This window comes from Peromyscus eremicus, chromosome 5 (genome assembly GCF_949786415.1).
Source record: "Peromyscus eremicus chromosome 5, PerEre_H2_v1, whole genome shotgun sequence".
NCBI classification, from domain to species: domain Eukaryota; kingdom Metazoa; phylum Chordata; class Mammalia; order Rodentia; family Cricetidae; genus Peromyscus; species Peromyscus eremicus.
In genome coordinates, this window is record NC_081420.1 from 119523991 (window position 1) to 119539293 (window position 15303).

Here is a 15303-nt window from a genome sequence, read left to right on the forward strand (position 1 = left end):
GCAAAACCCAAAGAAGGGAAATACACATACTATCACCAAAAGATAACAGGAATTAACTGGTCATTAATATCCATCAATATCAATGGTCTAACTCACCTATAAAAAGACACAAGCTAACAGAATGGATACAAAAACAATGTGGTGGTATTGTGTTCCCCAAAATATCGTACACCCTAATAAACTTATCTGAGGTCAGAGACAGAACAGCCACTAGATACAAAGGCTAGAAAATGGTGGCACTCACACCTTTAATCCTAGCACTCCAGAGATAGAAATCCCTCTGGATCTCTGTGAGTTCAAGGCCACATTGGAAACGGCCAGGCATGGTGACACATGCCTTTAATCCCAGGGAGTGGTGGTAGAAAGCAGAAAGGTATATAAGGCGTGAGGACCAGGAACTAGAAGCATTTGTCTGGTTAAGCTTTCAGGCTTCTAACAGCACAGTTCAGCTGAGAGCCATTCAGATATGAGGACACAGAGGCTTCCAGTCTGAGGAAACAAGACCAGCTGAGAAGTTGCCCAGGTGAGGTTAGCTGTGGCCTGTTCTATATTTCTGATCTTCCAGCTTCACCCCAATACCTGGCTCACAGGTTTGATTTTATTAATAAGAATTTTTAAGATTCATGCTACAAAGATCCATCCTTCTGCTGCATACAAGCAACACACCTCAACTTCAAAGACAGACACTACCTCAGAGTAAAAGGCTGGGAAAAGGCTTTCTAATCAAGTGGACTTAAGAAGCAAACTGGTTGCCGGGCGGTGGTGGCGCACGCCTTTAATCCCAGCACTCGGGAGGCAGAGCCAGGCGGATGGATCTCTGTGAGTTCGAGGCCAGCCTGGGCTACCAAGTGAGTTCCAGGAAAGGGGCAAAGCTACACAGAGAAACCCTGTCTCGAAAAAAAAAAAAAAAAAAAAAAAGAAGCAAACTGGTGTAGCTATCCTAATATCTAATAAAATAGACTTCAAACTAAAATCAATCAAAAGAGATTGGGAAGGACATTACATATTCATCACAGGAAAAATCCACCAAGATGAAGTTTCAATTCTGAACATTTATGCCCCAAATACAAGGTCACTCACATATGTAAAAGAAACATTACTAAAGCTTAAATCACACATCAAACTCCACACACCAGTAGTGGGAGACTTCAACACCCCACTCTCACCAATAGACAGGTTTGCCAGACAGAAATAAGAGAAATAAGGGATCTAACATGTTATGACTCAAATGGACTTAATAGATATCTACAGCACATTCCACCCTAACACAAAAGAATATACCTTCTCAGTACCCCATGGAACCTTCTCTAAAATCGACCACATACTTGGTCACAAAGCAAATCTAATTAGATTAAAAAAATTAGAATAACCTCCTGTATTTTATCGGACCACCATGCCTTAAAGTTAGATTTCAACAACAACAAAAATTACAGAAAGCCTACAATCTCATGGAACTGAACAATGCTCAACTGAATCACCAATGGTTCAAGGAAGAAATAAAGAAAGAAATTAAAGACTTCCTAGAATTCAATGAAAATGAATGTACAGCATACCCAAACTTATGGGACACTATGAAAGCAGTGCTAAAAGGAAGACTCATAGCACTAAATACCCACATAAAGAAGTTAGAGAAGCCAGGTGGTGGTGGCGCACGCCTTTAATCCCAGCACTCGGGAGGCAGAGCCAGGCAGATCTCTGTGAGTTCGAGGCCAGCCTGGTCTCCAAAGCGAGTTCCAGGAAAGGCACAAAGCTACACAGAAAAACCCTGTCTCGAAAAACAAAACAAAACAAAAAAACAAACAAACAAACAAAAAAAGGAGTTAGAGAAATCTCACACTAGTAATTTAACAGCACACCTGAAAGCTCTAGAACAAAAAGAAGCAAACTCACCCAGGAGGAATAGATGCCAGGAAATAATCAAATTGAGGGCTGAAATCAATAAAATAGAAACAAAGAGAACAATACAAAGAATTAATGAAAAAAAGAGTTGGTTCTCTGAGAAAATCAACAAGACAGACAAGCCCTTATCCAAACTAACCAAAAGGTAAAGAGAGAACAAAAATAACAAAATCAGAAATGAGAAGGGAGACATAACTACTGACAATGAGAAAATCCAGAGAATCATCAGGTCATGCTTCAAAAACCTGTACTCCACAAAACTGGAAAATCTAAAAGAAATGGACAATTTTCTGGATAGGTACCACATACCAAAATTAAATCAAGATCAGATAAACAATTTAAATAGACCTATAATCCCCAAGGAAACAGAAACTGTCTTTAAAAGTCTCCCAAACAAACAAACAAACAAAAAAGCCCAGGACCAGATGGTTTCAGTGCAGAACTCTACCAGAATTTCAAAGAAGGGCTAATACCAATACTCTTTAAACTGTTCAGCACAACAGAAACAGAAGGAGCACTGCTAAACTCTTTTTATGAGGCTGCAGTTACCCTGATAACCAAACTACACAAAGATGCAACAAAGAAAGAGAATTATAGACCAATTTCCCTCATGAACATTGATACAAAAATACTCAATAAAATACTGGCAAACTGAATCCAAAACACATCAAAAAAATCATTCACCATGGTCAAGTAGGCTTCATCCCAGAGATGCAAGGATGGTTCAACATACGAAAATCTGTCAATGTAATCCACCATATAAGCAAACTGAAAGAAAAAAACCACATGATCATCTCATTAGATGCTGAAAAAGCCTTTGACAAAATCCAACATCCCTTCAAGATAAAGGCCTTGAAGAGATCAGGAGTACAGGGAACATACCTAAACATAATAAAGGCAATTTACAGCAAGCCAACAGCCAACATCAAATTTAAGGGAGAGAAACTCAAAGCGAGTCCACTAAAATCAGGAACAAGACAAGGTTGTCCACTTTCCCCGTATCTATTCAATACAGTACTCGAAGTTCTAGCTAGGGCAATAAGACAACAAAAGGAGATCAAGGGGATACACATTGGAAAGGAAGAAGTCAAACTTTCGCTATTTGCAGATGATATGGTAGTATATACATAAGTGACCCCAAAAATTCTACCAGGGAACTCCTACAGCTGATAATCACCTTCAACAATGTGGCAGGATACAAAGATTAACTCAAAAAGATCAGTAGCCCTCCTATATATAAATGATAAAAGGGATGAGAAAGAATTCAGAGAAACAACACCCTTTACACTAGCCACAAATAATATTTATATCTTGGGGTAGCTCTAAGTAAGTGAAAGACCTGTATATAAGAACTTTAAGTCTTTGAAGAAAGAAATTGAAGGAGATATCAGAAAATGGAAAGATCTCCCATGCTCATGGATAGGTAGAATCAACATAATAAAAATGGCAATCTTACCAAAAGCAATCTACAGATTCAATGCAATCTCCATCAAAATCCGAACACAATTCTTCACAGACCTTGAAAAAACAATACTCAACTTTATATGGTTAAAAAAAAAAAACAAAAAAACCAAGGATAGCCAAAACAATCCTGTATAATAAAGCAACCTCTGGAGGCATCACCATCCCTGACCTCAAGTTCTACTTTTATTGGCATAAAAACTGACATGTGGACCAATGGAATTGAATCGAAGACTCTGACATTAATCTGTACACCTATAAACACCTGATTTTTGACAAAGAATCCAAGGAAATAGTAGAAAAAAGAAAGCATCTTCAACAAATGGTGCAGGCATAACTGGATGTCAACATGTAAAAGATTGCAAATAGACCCATATCTATTGCCATGCACAAAACTCAAGTCCAAGTGCATCAAAGACCTCAACAGAAATCCAGTTACACTGAACCTGACAGAAGAGAAAGTAGGAAGTAGCCTTGAATGCATTGGCACAGGAGACCAGTTCTTAAATATAACATCAGTAGCACAAACACTAAGAGCAACAATCAATAAATGGGACCTCTTGAAACTGAGAAGCTTCTGTAAGGCAAAGGACACAGTAAATAAGACAAAAGGACAGCCTACAGAACGGAAAAGATCTTTACCAACCCCACATCTGACAGAGGGCTGATCTCCAAAAACTAGACAGCAAAATACCAAACAATCCAATTAAAAAAATGGGCTACAGTTTCTCAAAAGAAGAATCTCAAATGACCAAAAGCCATTTAAGGATTTGTTTAATATCCTTAGACATCAGGAAAATGCAAATGAAAACTCTGAGACACCATCTTACACCTGTCAGAATGGCTATGATCAAAAACACTGATGACAGCGTATGTTGGAGAGGATGTGGAGAAAGGAGAACACCCCTCCACTGTTGGTGAGAGTGCAAACTTGTACAGCCACTTTGGAAATCAGTATGGTGGCTTCTCAGAAAATTGGGACTCAATCTTCCTCAAGACCCAATGATACCACTCTTGGGTATATACTCAAGGAATGCTCAATCATACCACAAGGACACTTGCTCAACTATGTTCATGGCCACATTATTTGTAATAGCCAGAACCTGGAAACAACCTAGATGCCCCTCAACGAAAGAATGGATAAAGAAAATGTGGTACATATATACAATGGAGTACTCAGCAGTAAAAAAACAATGACATCATGAAATTTGCAGGCAAATGGATGGAACTAGATAACATCACCCTAAGTGAGGTAACCCAGACTCAGAAAGAAAAACATGGTATGTACTCACTCATAAGTGGATACTAGAAGTAAAGCAAAGGATAATCAGAATACAGCCCACAGATTCAGAGAAGCCAGGTAACAAGGAGGACCCTAAGAGGGATGCATGGATCTCTCTAGGAAGGGGAAATAGATGAGAGTTACAAGAGCAAACTGGAGGTAATGAAGGGTAGGGATAGGGGATGGGAGCATGGGGGAATGGGATTGTCAAGCTGGAACAGGGGCGTAGTGGGAGAGCAATGAGGGAGATATCTTGATAGAGGGAGACATCATGGGGATGGGAGAAGCCTGGAGTGAGGGAAATTTCCAGGAATCCACAAGGATGACCCCAGCTTAGATTATTAGCAGTGGTGGAGGAGGTACCTGAGCTGGCTTACCCTGGTGATCAGACTGGTGAATGCCCTAACTGTCATCATAGAGCCTTCATACAGTAACTGATGGAAACAGATGCAGAGAGTCATGGCCAAGCACCAGGCTGCCCTCCAGAAGTCCAGTCAAAGAGAGAGAAGAGGGATTATATAAGCAAGGGGCATCAAGACCATGATGGGGAAATTTACAGATACAACTGAACCAAGCTAGTGGGAACTCATGAACTTTGGACCGACAGCTGTGGAGCCTGCATGGGACTAGACTGGGCCCTCTGGATGGGTGAGACAGTTGTGTAGCTTCGTCTGTTTGAGGGGGCCCCTGACAGTGGGAATAGGATCTATCCATGGTGCATTAACTGGCTTTTTGGAGCCCATTACCTATGGTGGGACACCTTGCACAGCCTTGATGCAGGGGGAGGGGCTTGGACCTGCCTCAACTGAATGTGTTAGGCTTTGCTGACTCTCCACGGGAGGCTATACCTTTTCGGAGGAGGGGAGTGGGGGTAAGCTAACTCCTGAGGTGTTCAAGTCTTCAAGTAGTCAATGCCAGAACTAAGTCTAAAAGAATGAAAAAGCTAAAGAATGAGGCAGGTTTTCCAGGCTGAGGCCTTAAATGCGTACATTTTAAATAGAGGTGTGGCTATACAGAACTAGTGATAGGAGACGGGGTTTGAACCAGGACAAAAACTGAAGCCAAAGAACTACCTTTTGTCTGTTGTCATGGATAAATGACAGTCTTTTACAGAGGCAACACAATCAACCTTAGTACTAATAGTAGTAATATTAGTAGCAGTAGTAGGATATACATCTAGAAGCAGTGTGAGAAGCTGAGTGATGAGACTCTGGTAACACAGAATCCAGAGTAAGAAACCTGAGCAAGGCTCCCTAGCAAGGAAAAGAAGAAGAGGAGTACACAGCCTTGGATTGGGCCATTAAGGGATAGAAAACAGAAGGCAGATTCTAGAACTTCCTGTCCGTTAGAATCCTCAAGGCTGACACATCTGGCATGCTGCAATTTTAAAAACAATCAAAACTACCACAAAGAGAGGATACTGCAGATCTGAACTGACTTCTCCACTTGCCTGGCACTCTATAGCATTTATAAACCATCTTCAAACACTTGATCTTATTCTCTAGTTCCACGAAGACAGTATGATGACAGTTGGTCTCAATTAACAGAAGGGGAAATCAAGAATGAGTGAAGTGTCCTTAGTCACAGGACCAGGACTAAAATCCAGGACTTTGGGCTCTTTCTGACATTTTTCTTAATGAAGTATATTAGTACAAGAGAGATGTCCTGTGGCAAAAAGGAAATAGTTATTCATAACTGCCTATCTCTGAAATTGAGTAAGAAGAATTTTTGTAATGAAGAGAGGCTAGAGAACAGAGGAAGACACCCTCATGCCACAGAACATTCTTACTATCAAATCTAGTCCTACATCCTATGAAAACGATAATCACATTTGGTCTAAAAACAAATGAGAATTATTTAAAATATGTCCTTTTTATATTTACAGGTCTCACCATGACTACTCTTGTTACCAAACAAGCCCAAAGGAATACAATGACAGGGAAGAGGGGGACCCCCAAACCAAGTAGATTACAAAGCTTTCAGCCAATACATGTTTGAGCATTTACTGCGCGTCATGCTCTAGTCTAGTACTGGGAATGCAGCAACACCAAAAAAGGTTGATGCCATTATGTTCTTAGGGGGGAAATCCATCATCTGTCAGTCTGTCTGTCAGTCACTGCAGCTAGATCTGAATGAGCCAGAAAAAATTCAGGAAAAGACTGTTAAAGACAAGTTGAATACAAGGCTTTACAGACAGATGAGATGTGAAGCCAGCACAAGAACTCATCACACATAATTTTTAAAAGGACCTCTGGCTATTCCATGTAAAACTCCAAAGTAGGAACTGAGGAACAAGATGTAAGAACAGAGACGAGACAATAAGAGAGGAAATTATTGTAATTGTACTGATGGGAGATGAAGGCTTGGACCAAGTGGAGGTGATGCTGAATCAAATTCCATATGACTTCTGAAGGAGCTGTTTTTATACAAGATGTGGGCTGGGAAACGAAGCAGTTAAGATCTAGCTGAAAGGTCTATCCTGAGCCATAGAAAGCTCAAGACTGGGAGGTGAGGTTTGAGGTCTAACCAGGAGTTGAGGGGAGATATATCCACAAAAATAAATTGAATTTTTATTTTTTATTATTTCTGTGTGTTGGGGGACACATGCTTGTGTATATGGATATGGCCAGTCATGCCTATGTCACATGTGTGTGGAGGCTAGGGTTGCTGTCCGAAGTTTTCCTTAATTGCTCTCCACCTTGTATACTGAGGTAGTCTCTCACTTGAACTGGTTCACTGATTTGGCTAGTTTAGTTAGCTAGCTCTTTTGGGATCCCCCTGTCTGCCTTCTGAGATTACACTCTGTCACCATGCCTGACAGGCATTTAGTGGGCGCTGTGGACCTGACCAGTCCTCACACTTGGATGTCAAGGGCTTTATCTAATAAGCCATCTTCCCAGTCCTAGATTTATTTTTTTCCTCCGAGACAGAGTTTCTCTATGTGGCCCTGGGCTGTCCTGGAACTCACTCTGTAGACCAGGATGGCCTTGAACTCACTGAGATCCGCCTGCCTCTGCCTCCCAAGTGCTGGGATTAAAGGTGTGCACCACCACCGCCCGGCTCGCAGACCACATTTTTGTGATTTTAGAGAAGCGGCATGTTGTTAGGGTGTATAGTAACAGCATCTCTGACAGTATCCCTGTCTTGGACTTCCTCAACTCTGTGAATATATTATATTACTTTACAAAGGGTAACTGAAGTATGCTAATAGAATTCAAGGTGCTAGTTGGCTAAGTTAAAGATAAAAAAATTAGTCTACTTAATCCAAGTTGACTCCGTGGAATAACTAAGGCCCTTTAAGACGAGGAGGGAGGCAGAAAAAACAACAGCCTGATGGCATGAGGGCTATTTATACTTGCTGGCTTTGCGGGTGGAGTAGAGGACCAAGAGCCCTCAGTGAAGGCTGACTGGAGAGGCTGGGAAAAACCAAAGAGGCAGACTCCGCTGAGACGAGGATGGACCACCGTACCAACGACACCTTAACTTTAGCCTGCTCTGACCCATGCCCGCCATGACCAACACACCCATTTTTGACAACAGATCTGTTGGGCCAGCAAGAGAGTTCAGCAGGTACAGGCGCTTGCTATGCAGCCTGGTCACCTGAGTCTGAGCCCCAGCACCCAAGCAAAGGTGGATGGAGAGAACTAACTCCACCAAGTTGCCCTCTGACTTCCGCGTGCTGGACTGCGCATGTGCCCCTCTCCACACATTAATTAATTATTAAGAAAATAATTCTGTGTTGTCTTAAGGAACTAAGTGTGTGATAATTGCTACAGTCACACCAACAGAAAATTAATACAGTTGCTATAGCAACCGCAATTTTTTTTAAAGATTAGAATTTAGATTTTTAAATGAGAAATGTCTAATAACCACTCATGATTTAATTATCTTTGCCATAACCTGTGACCTCTCCATTCCTCATTTAGATCTTTCCTAACCCGGGAATCAACTTGATGAGACTTTTACTATTTATTGTAACCTTCAGTGTTACATTCAATATATGTGCATGTCAACTTCCAAATTAGACATAAAATTAGCATATCTTCTAAAAAAGAAAAGAACTACATGCAAGGTGAAAAGGGCGGTTAGTGTTTTAGCTATACTTCTACACGCAGATTTTTATCAGACTCATACAGAGATGAGAAGTACAACCACACTCGGAAACGTGTTATCCACAGGTCTCTACTATGTCTATTCTGCCATAAACACTTGTTTGACTGACAATGTCTCTTGAGTTGAACTAGCACCCTCTGGGACACATTCCCCAACCTTCCCAGACAGTTAGCCAAGCTAGTCAGTGCTCCACAACCTTCTGTTACATCTGCAATACAGTACTTGTTGATTGTGTTGAAATCTATGAACCAGTTCTCATCACTCCTGTTAGCTGATGAGCCTCCCACAGAGAGGACAGTATCTAATCTTTATCTCCTCAGGCTCTAGGGTAGTGCCTGCACATGACACACTTTCAAAACTGTTCTTTTAGACTTATCAATGGGACTCAACCTGTTCTCCACTGAATATGCTATGGGGGAGAGTCTGACCAACAATAAAACCTGTATGAACAGAGAACCTGGACAAAACTCAGTCTGCTCTTCCAAGCGCCCTGCTTTCAGTCAAGACATCCTTGGCATCTAACCAAATGGCCAAAGAAGAAATTCAATATGGAAGGAACCAAACTCACAACAAGGATTTGACCAGATGGAAATATGTCCATTCATAACGCAAGCAAATTCTCTAAACAAGATGAATAAAAACTGTCTAATAAAATAATATAGCCTCTTTTAACATATAAAAAAGTAGTTTCCTAAAACAATTTTAAGATAATATTTTTATTAATTGAGTATTTCATGCATGCAATGTCCTCCAACAATTTAATGGCAATCTTCCTCAGAAAGCTCATCTAACTATTGATAAGCTTACTGTTTGTTCTACAGGCAGTTCTCTGATGCCCACAAGGATCTCAGAAGTCCTTTAAGTGAAACACAAGAACTAAGAAAAGAATGGTATCATTTTCACACGCTCCCAATAAACTAAAAAAATTAACCAGATTCTACCGACACTTACCAGACTGTTTCTAAGAGATGATTTTTTTTTGTACCCCACCTCTACGTGGATGGCAGACACCAACAGCTCCGCTTCACTTCATGTGTAGTAAGTATGAGGTTCTGTGTGTACTTTCCTAACAAATCCACGTACTACAACAAAGGAGATCCTGATGTATAGGTGAGGAGACTCAGCACCATGAGGGGGAACAGCCAAGGCATCACAACTAGTGCTGGGATTTCATAAACACAGATACGCATGGTGGGACCTCAAGAGAAAGTAAAATAGCCTTTATATTGGAATGTGGCATGGTTACATCTGGCTTTTACTGTTTAATTTTTTTTCATTTTTGTCAAAATTAAAAAGTCAACATGAATTCCAATCATGTGTTAGGTATAGAACAGACTAAATTTTAAACATTTTAAAACATTCTTTCATTTCAAAGAAAAATCACACCCAATAAATCCATAACTTATATAACTCATTATTTTTTTTTTTTTTTTTTTTTTTTTTTTTTTTGGTTTTTCGAGACAGGGTTTCTCTGTGTAGCTTTGCGCCTTTCCTGGAACTCACTTGGTAGTCCAGGCTGGCCTCGAACTCACAGAGATCCGCCTGGCTCTGCCTCCCGAGTGCTGGGATTAAAGGCGTGCGCCACCACTGCCCGGCTATAACTCATTATTTAATTAAACTGATTTTAAAGGGTCCAATATATTTCTTAAAAGTGAATATAACTTGGCCTAATGAACGAGTTTCTATCTTTAATATACATGTCCCAGGCAGAACTGAGAAATAACTAAGAACTTTACTGACATTCTAGCAGACTCTGTCCACTATACTAGCAAAATGATATAAGCAGAGGGGCTTCTCACTTGCTCATGGAACTAAACATCTTGGCCTGCTGTCTGAAGGACAGACATCAAAGACTGTGGCCAATAATCATATCAAACTGTTAATTAATTGTCATGATTTCTGACAGTAAGGCTTCTTCCTGTAATCTGTAAGCTAAGCATTACCAAAACACAGAATTCTGCAGCATTTACAGCACTCAGTTGCTTACTTCAAAGTACTGTTGGACTTAATAAGCCAGGATGCCAGTGTTTTAATATACAATGAAAAATACTAAGTAGGCACAAATACTGCAATAGGTTAAGTCATCACTTCCTGCTACGGCTTGGCTCTTAAAAGTACTAAAGGTCTAGGTGTAAGAGGCTTCCTTCTAAGCCCTTGATGCAGTAGAGCCTTGAGGAAGTGGGGCCTTGTGGAAGCTATGCCCTAGCGGTATCTTCTCTCTTTCATTCCTGGCTCCAGGAGCAGAGGCAGCACCTCTGGCACAGGCTTCCACCGTAATAGACTGTGCCACCACAGGGCCAACAGGGACAAAACTCAACCAAAATAAACCTTTACTTTGTTACAGGAATAAAAATTGAACACACCTGACCTGAGAGAGGTTCACATGGATAGTAACATTTTGAGTTCACATCTACTTGCCTCAAAAATACGATTCACTTATTTCTTCTCCATCCTCCACATCTCTCTAATGCAATGGGCTTCAAACTCTGTATGCCATAAGAAGGAATCTATTTACAACACACACGCACATGTGCGAGCAAGGAACACAAACATCACCCAGTGACACTGAGCCCTTTTACATGTGATACACTCTAGTATTGCCTCTTCTGGTTTTCTAATGCAGACTGAAGATGGGGAAAACGTGAAGTTTGGAAGACCACAGTCTCTCACCATCATCTATTCATCCTCCACACCGCCATGCATCTCATGTGCACATTACTCTCCTTAAAACATTCAAAGGCTCCCCCTGCCTTACCTGAAGAAACAGAAAATGGCTTTTTTTCTATGACTATGCCACTCATTCAGTAAATACTTACGGAGAAGCTACAGGGCAATGTGCTACATCTTGGAATGCACTGACATACGGGACAGGCATGACTACCGATAGCAGAAGTGTACATCCAGGAAGGACAGTCATTACATAAATATCTTAGACTCCTTCATGAATTCTTTATCATCCTCTCCAACTTACTCCATTCCCCTCAACTTTTACTTCCTGCTATAACCATTCTAATTCGCACAAAGATCCCAGAGAAGGCTACACTCTTCTATACAGAGTGGCTGCAATCCATATTCTTTCTACATGGATGTCTTCTTCCTCATCATCTCACAAAATCCTCCTCAGCTTCCAAGATCAGCTCCAGTGCATCCTCTACAGAACTCCCACTGATCGCTTTCTTGACACTAGTTCACGCCTCCTGCCTCTCGCCATCACTCACGGACCACATTCCTCTCTGACAGCCCCCATCACAACGCACTGTGGTCACTTTTAAGATGGCAGTTGTCTTAGTTAGGTTTCTACTGCTGTGAAGAGACACCATGACCACAGCAACTCTCATAAAGGAAAACAGTTGAGGCTGGTTTACCAGTTTAGAGGTTTGACCTATTATCATCATGGCGGGACATGGTAGCGTGTAGGCACACATGGTACCGGAGGAGCTGAGAGTCCTACATCTTGATCCACAGGCAGCAGAGAGAGACTGTGTTACACTGGGCATAGCCTGAGCATGAGACCTCAAAGCCCGCCCCCACAGTGACACACTTCCTCCAACAAGGCCACACCTCTTACAGTGCCACTCTCTATAGGCCAAGCACTCACACATGTGAGCCTGTGGGGGCCATTCCTACACAAACCACCACTGCAGTCTTCGGTGGCTTTCTTTGTACCCACAGCTTACTGTTCACAGACTCAAAGAATACATGCACAAATGTTGCATGTGTCCATGACTCCATTACAAGGACTGCTAATTGATTTTTGAAAACAGTATACTTGTAAATATGTATTTTTCTGTTTAAAGTCTGGTATACACCTGTTTTGTTTTGTTTTTTCATTAGGAGTTTGCTTAGCAGCAGGATCTTTCAAGATATTTCCCTTGGAACTGATCAAATGAATATTCTTATTTTCAGTAACTACCATGGCAAGAACACAAACTCAGTATATTAGGTCAGTGTCACATTATACCCCGGCCACAAAGTCACTCCGCAAGTGTCTTTACTGGGCAGCTGTCCGACACGCTCCAGGCTTTGTGAATGAGAAACTGAGGGTGGGGCCCACAGCATGTGTTCCAAAGCCTGGGGTTTGACAACTGCCGCCCTAGGAACAAATGCAAGTTTGCACTTGGTATCACAGTTCTGCTGAACACCTTTCCTACAATCTCCTTTCAAACCTCCTCCAAGGAGACTGTCTTCCAAACCTGCCACCTGCATTCCCAACTTCCAGATTTGACCCACAGGTCACATCTTTCCTCTTCTATGACATTTCTCCTTTGGTGCTGAAATCCTCTTCTGATGATCCCGGCTTTTGGGAATCTTCTCCATTCTGTAATTCCAACTATTCTGAATACTAACTTAGGTGACAATCTGCACAGATCACTAACAAGTTGTACCTGATCTCTGTAAAAGACCCACGACAATGAGGACTTTAAATCAATATAGGAGGATCAAGTGCTTACTTTCCCCACATGACACCAATTAGCTGGGGCAATTTTCAATAATTCACTAGCTCTATCCATTCCAAATAGATGGTAACACCTTCGAATTTTTCTAAGCACCGATTTATGCTACTCGTGGTTACGTAACGTCATGTTTATATTTTCTCCTAATAGGAAACAAACCCTTAAAAGAACTGTCCTTGTGCCGGGCGGTGGTGGCGCACGCCTTTAATCCCAGCACTCGGGAGGCAGAGGCAGGTGGATCTTTGTGAGTTCGAGGCCAGCCTGGTTTACAGAGAGAGAGAGAGAGAGATCCAGGAAAGGTGCAAAGCTACACAGAGAAACCCTGTCTCAAAAAACAAAACAAAACAAAAAAAGAACCGTCCTTTTAAAAATACTATTTCCCCGAATGTATTTACTTTATCAAAGAAGATTCTGGACATTATACATGACCCCCAAATGTTTTGTTTCTGCTGCTAATTGGTTTTCTACCCGCTTAGACACTTTTATAGTCTCTTTGTTCTCCAAAATATATGCATGGGCCACAATTCTTAAGAAAGGCGGCAGGCAGTAAGGAACTCTGTTCACGCTATTATGGCTTAGGCTGTATTTCACTTTTCAAATATGAAACACCTATCTGCAGTTGGCACGTCCTCTGAGAAAGATCTGCAGGCGCTGTCCAGGCGGTATTCGGCCACCAGACACCGCTTCGGGACTCAGAACCCTACTTCACACCCGGGTGTGACTCTGCGGAAAAACGAGTGCTCACGCCACTCCCGTGTCTGCCGCTCCCTTGCACAGGCGGAGCTGGCTGACACAGCAGCCTCCGGGCCCCATCTCCCTCCCTGCGGCCGCGAGACTGGCTGCGGCGCCTGCGACGCCTTTCTTCGGTAAGGAAAAAGCGTGCTGTCCCCTCGAGGCCTTCCTCCACACACCCCGCCCCGATCCAGTCACATCCTCCTCCGCTGCCCCCCGCGAGCCTCCAGGGGGCGCCCCCGACAGCGGGGCTGACCCCGGGCGGAGGACGAACCGGCCCCGACTCCCGGCCTCGGCGCGCACGGGGTCCCACACTCACCCTCCCGAGGCCGCGCCGCGCCGCCCCGCCCCTTCCGCCCACTCCTCCCGTTCTGCCCGCCCCTTCCGCGCACGCCGCACGCAGGCGCAATGTGACGCCCCGCGTAGGCGCAGGCGCGGGCGCGTCGCTGCGGGGCGGTCTGTCTCGTGGCGGCCGGGGCATGCGCGGGAGGGGTGGTCCTCCTGGGCGGGAAGCGGGCCGTGATGGCGGTGCTGGCCGCGCTGGTGCTCGGCGTCTCCCCTCGCCATGGCGACCTGGCTTCGGCCGCCGCAGGGCTTCCAGCCTGCCCGACCTCGGCGGCCGCCGTGCCCAAGCCCCCTCCTCCCGCGTCACTGATGACGCGGACACAGTTTGCAGCGCACGTGGCCACCTGTTGGAGTAACCGCTCCACCCCCAGCCCAAGTGCAAGGCTGAACAATGGCGTGGTTTGAGTGGCTGAAAGTCCCACAGTTTTTCTCTTTACAGCTGATCCATTCGTACTAATATTTTGTAACATGCCTCACGTTGAGAGACCTGTGCTCACCGAGAAAGTCGTCTGGGTTGGCAGGCTCTCCCTTGAAAGGACCTCACCTATTTCTATCTTGCTTGGGACGCAATGGTAACTTCGGTTTTTTGTTTTGTTTTGTTTTGGGAGACAGGGGCCTCTGGCTGTCCTTGAACTCACTATGTAGACCAGGCTGGCCTCAAACTGCCTCCTCCCAAATGCTGGGATTAATGGTGTACCCTATGGCTCCCTGCTGTAACTAATTTTAAAAAATTTTAAACATACACGATGCAGCAGATGGTGAAGCCGTTGTGTACTAGTCCAGGATTTTTAGGGGAAAGTTTCTCTACTATTGTAATCAAGGTAACATCCATGTGATCTACATACTATTTTTTTTTTTTTTTGATGAAAGATAAGTTTGTGAGGAAGTTTGCTGACTTAAAAACGGATCCCTAGCCTTGACCTGTTTTTTTATTCTGCAGACTATAAGATACTTTGGTGCATGTTGCTTTTTAAAGTTCCCCAGCAGTTCCAGAGTATCACTTCCTTTGGAAAATAT

At 43.0% G+C, this 15303-nt stretch overlaps 1 protein-coding gene across 1 annotated transcript in view; it reads right to left on the reverse strand.

The window, feature by feature from the left end:
• Mmaa (metabolism of cobalamin associated A) overlaps positions 1-14297 on the reverse strand; it is a 33729-nt gene extending 19432 nt beyond the window's left edge. Inside the window, exon 1 of the mRNA XM_059264299.1 lies at positions 14261-14297. The gene's annotated coding sequence lies outside the window, so the exon portion shown is untranslated. The remainder of the gene's footprint in view (positions 1-14260) is intronic.
• Between the last annotated feature and the right edge of the window lie 1006 nt (positions 14298-15303).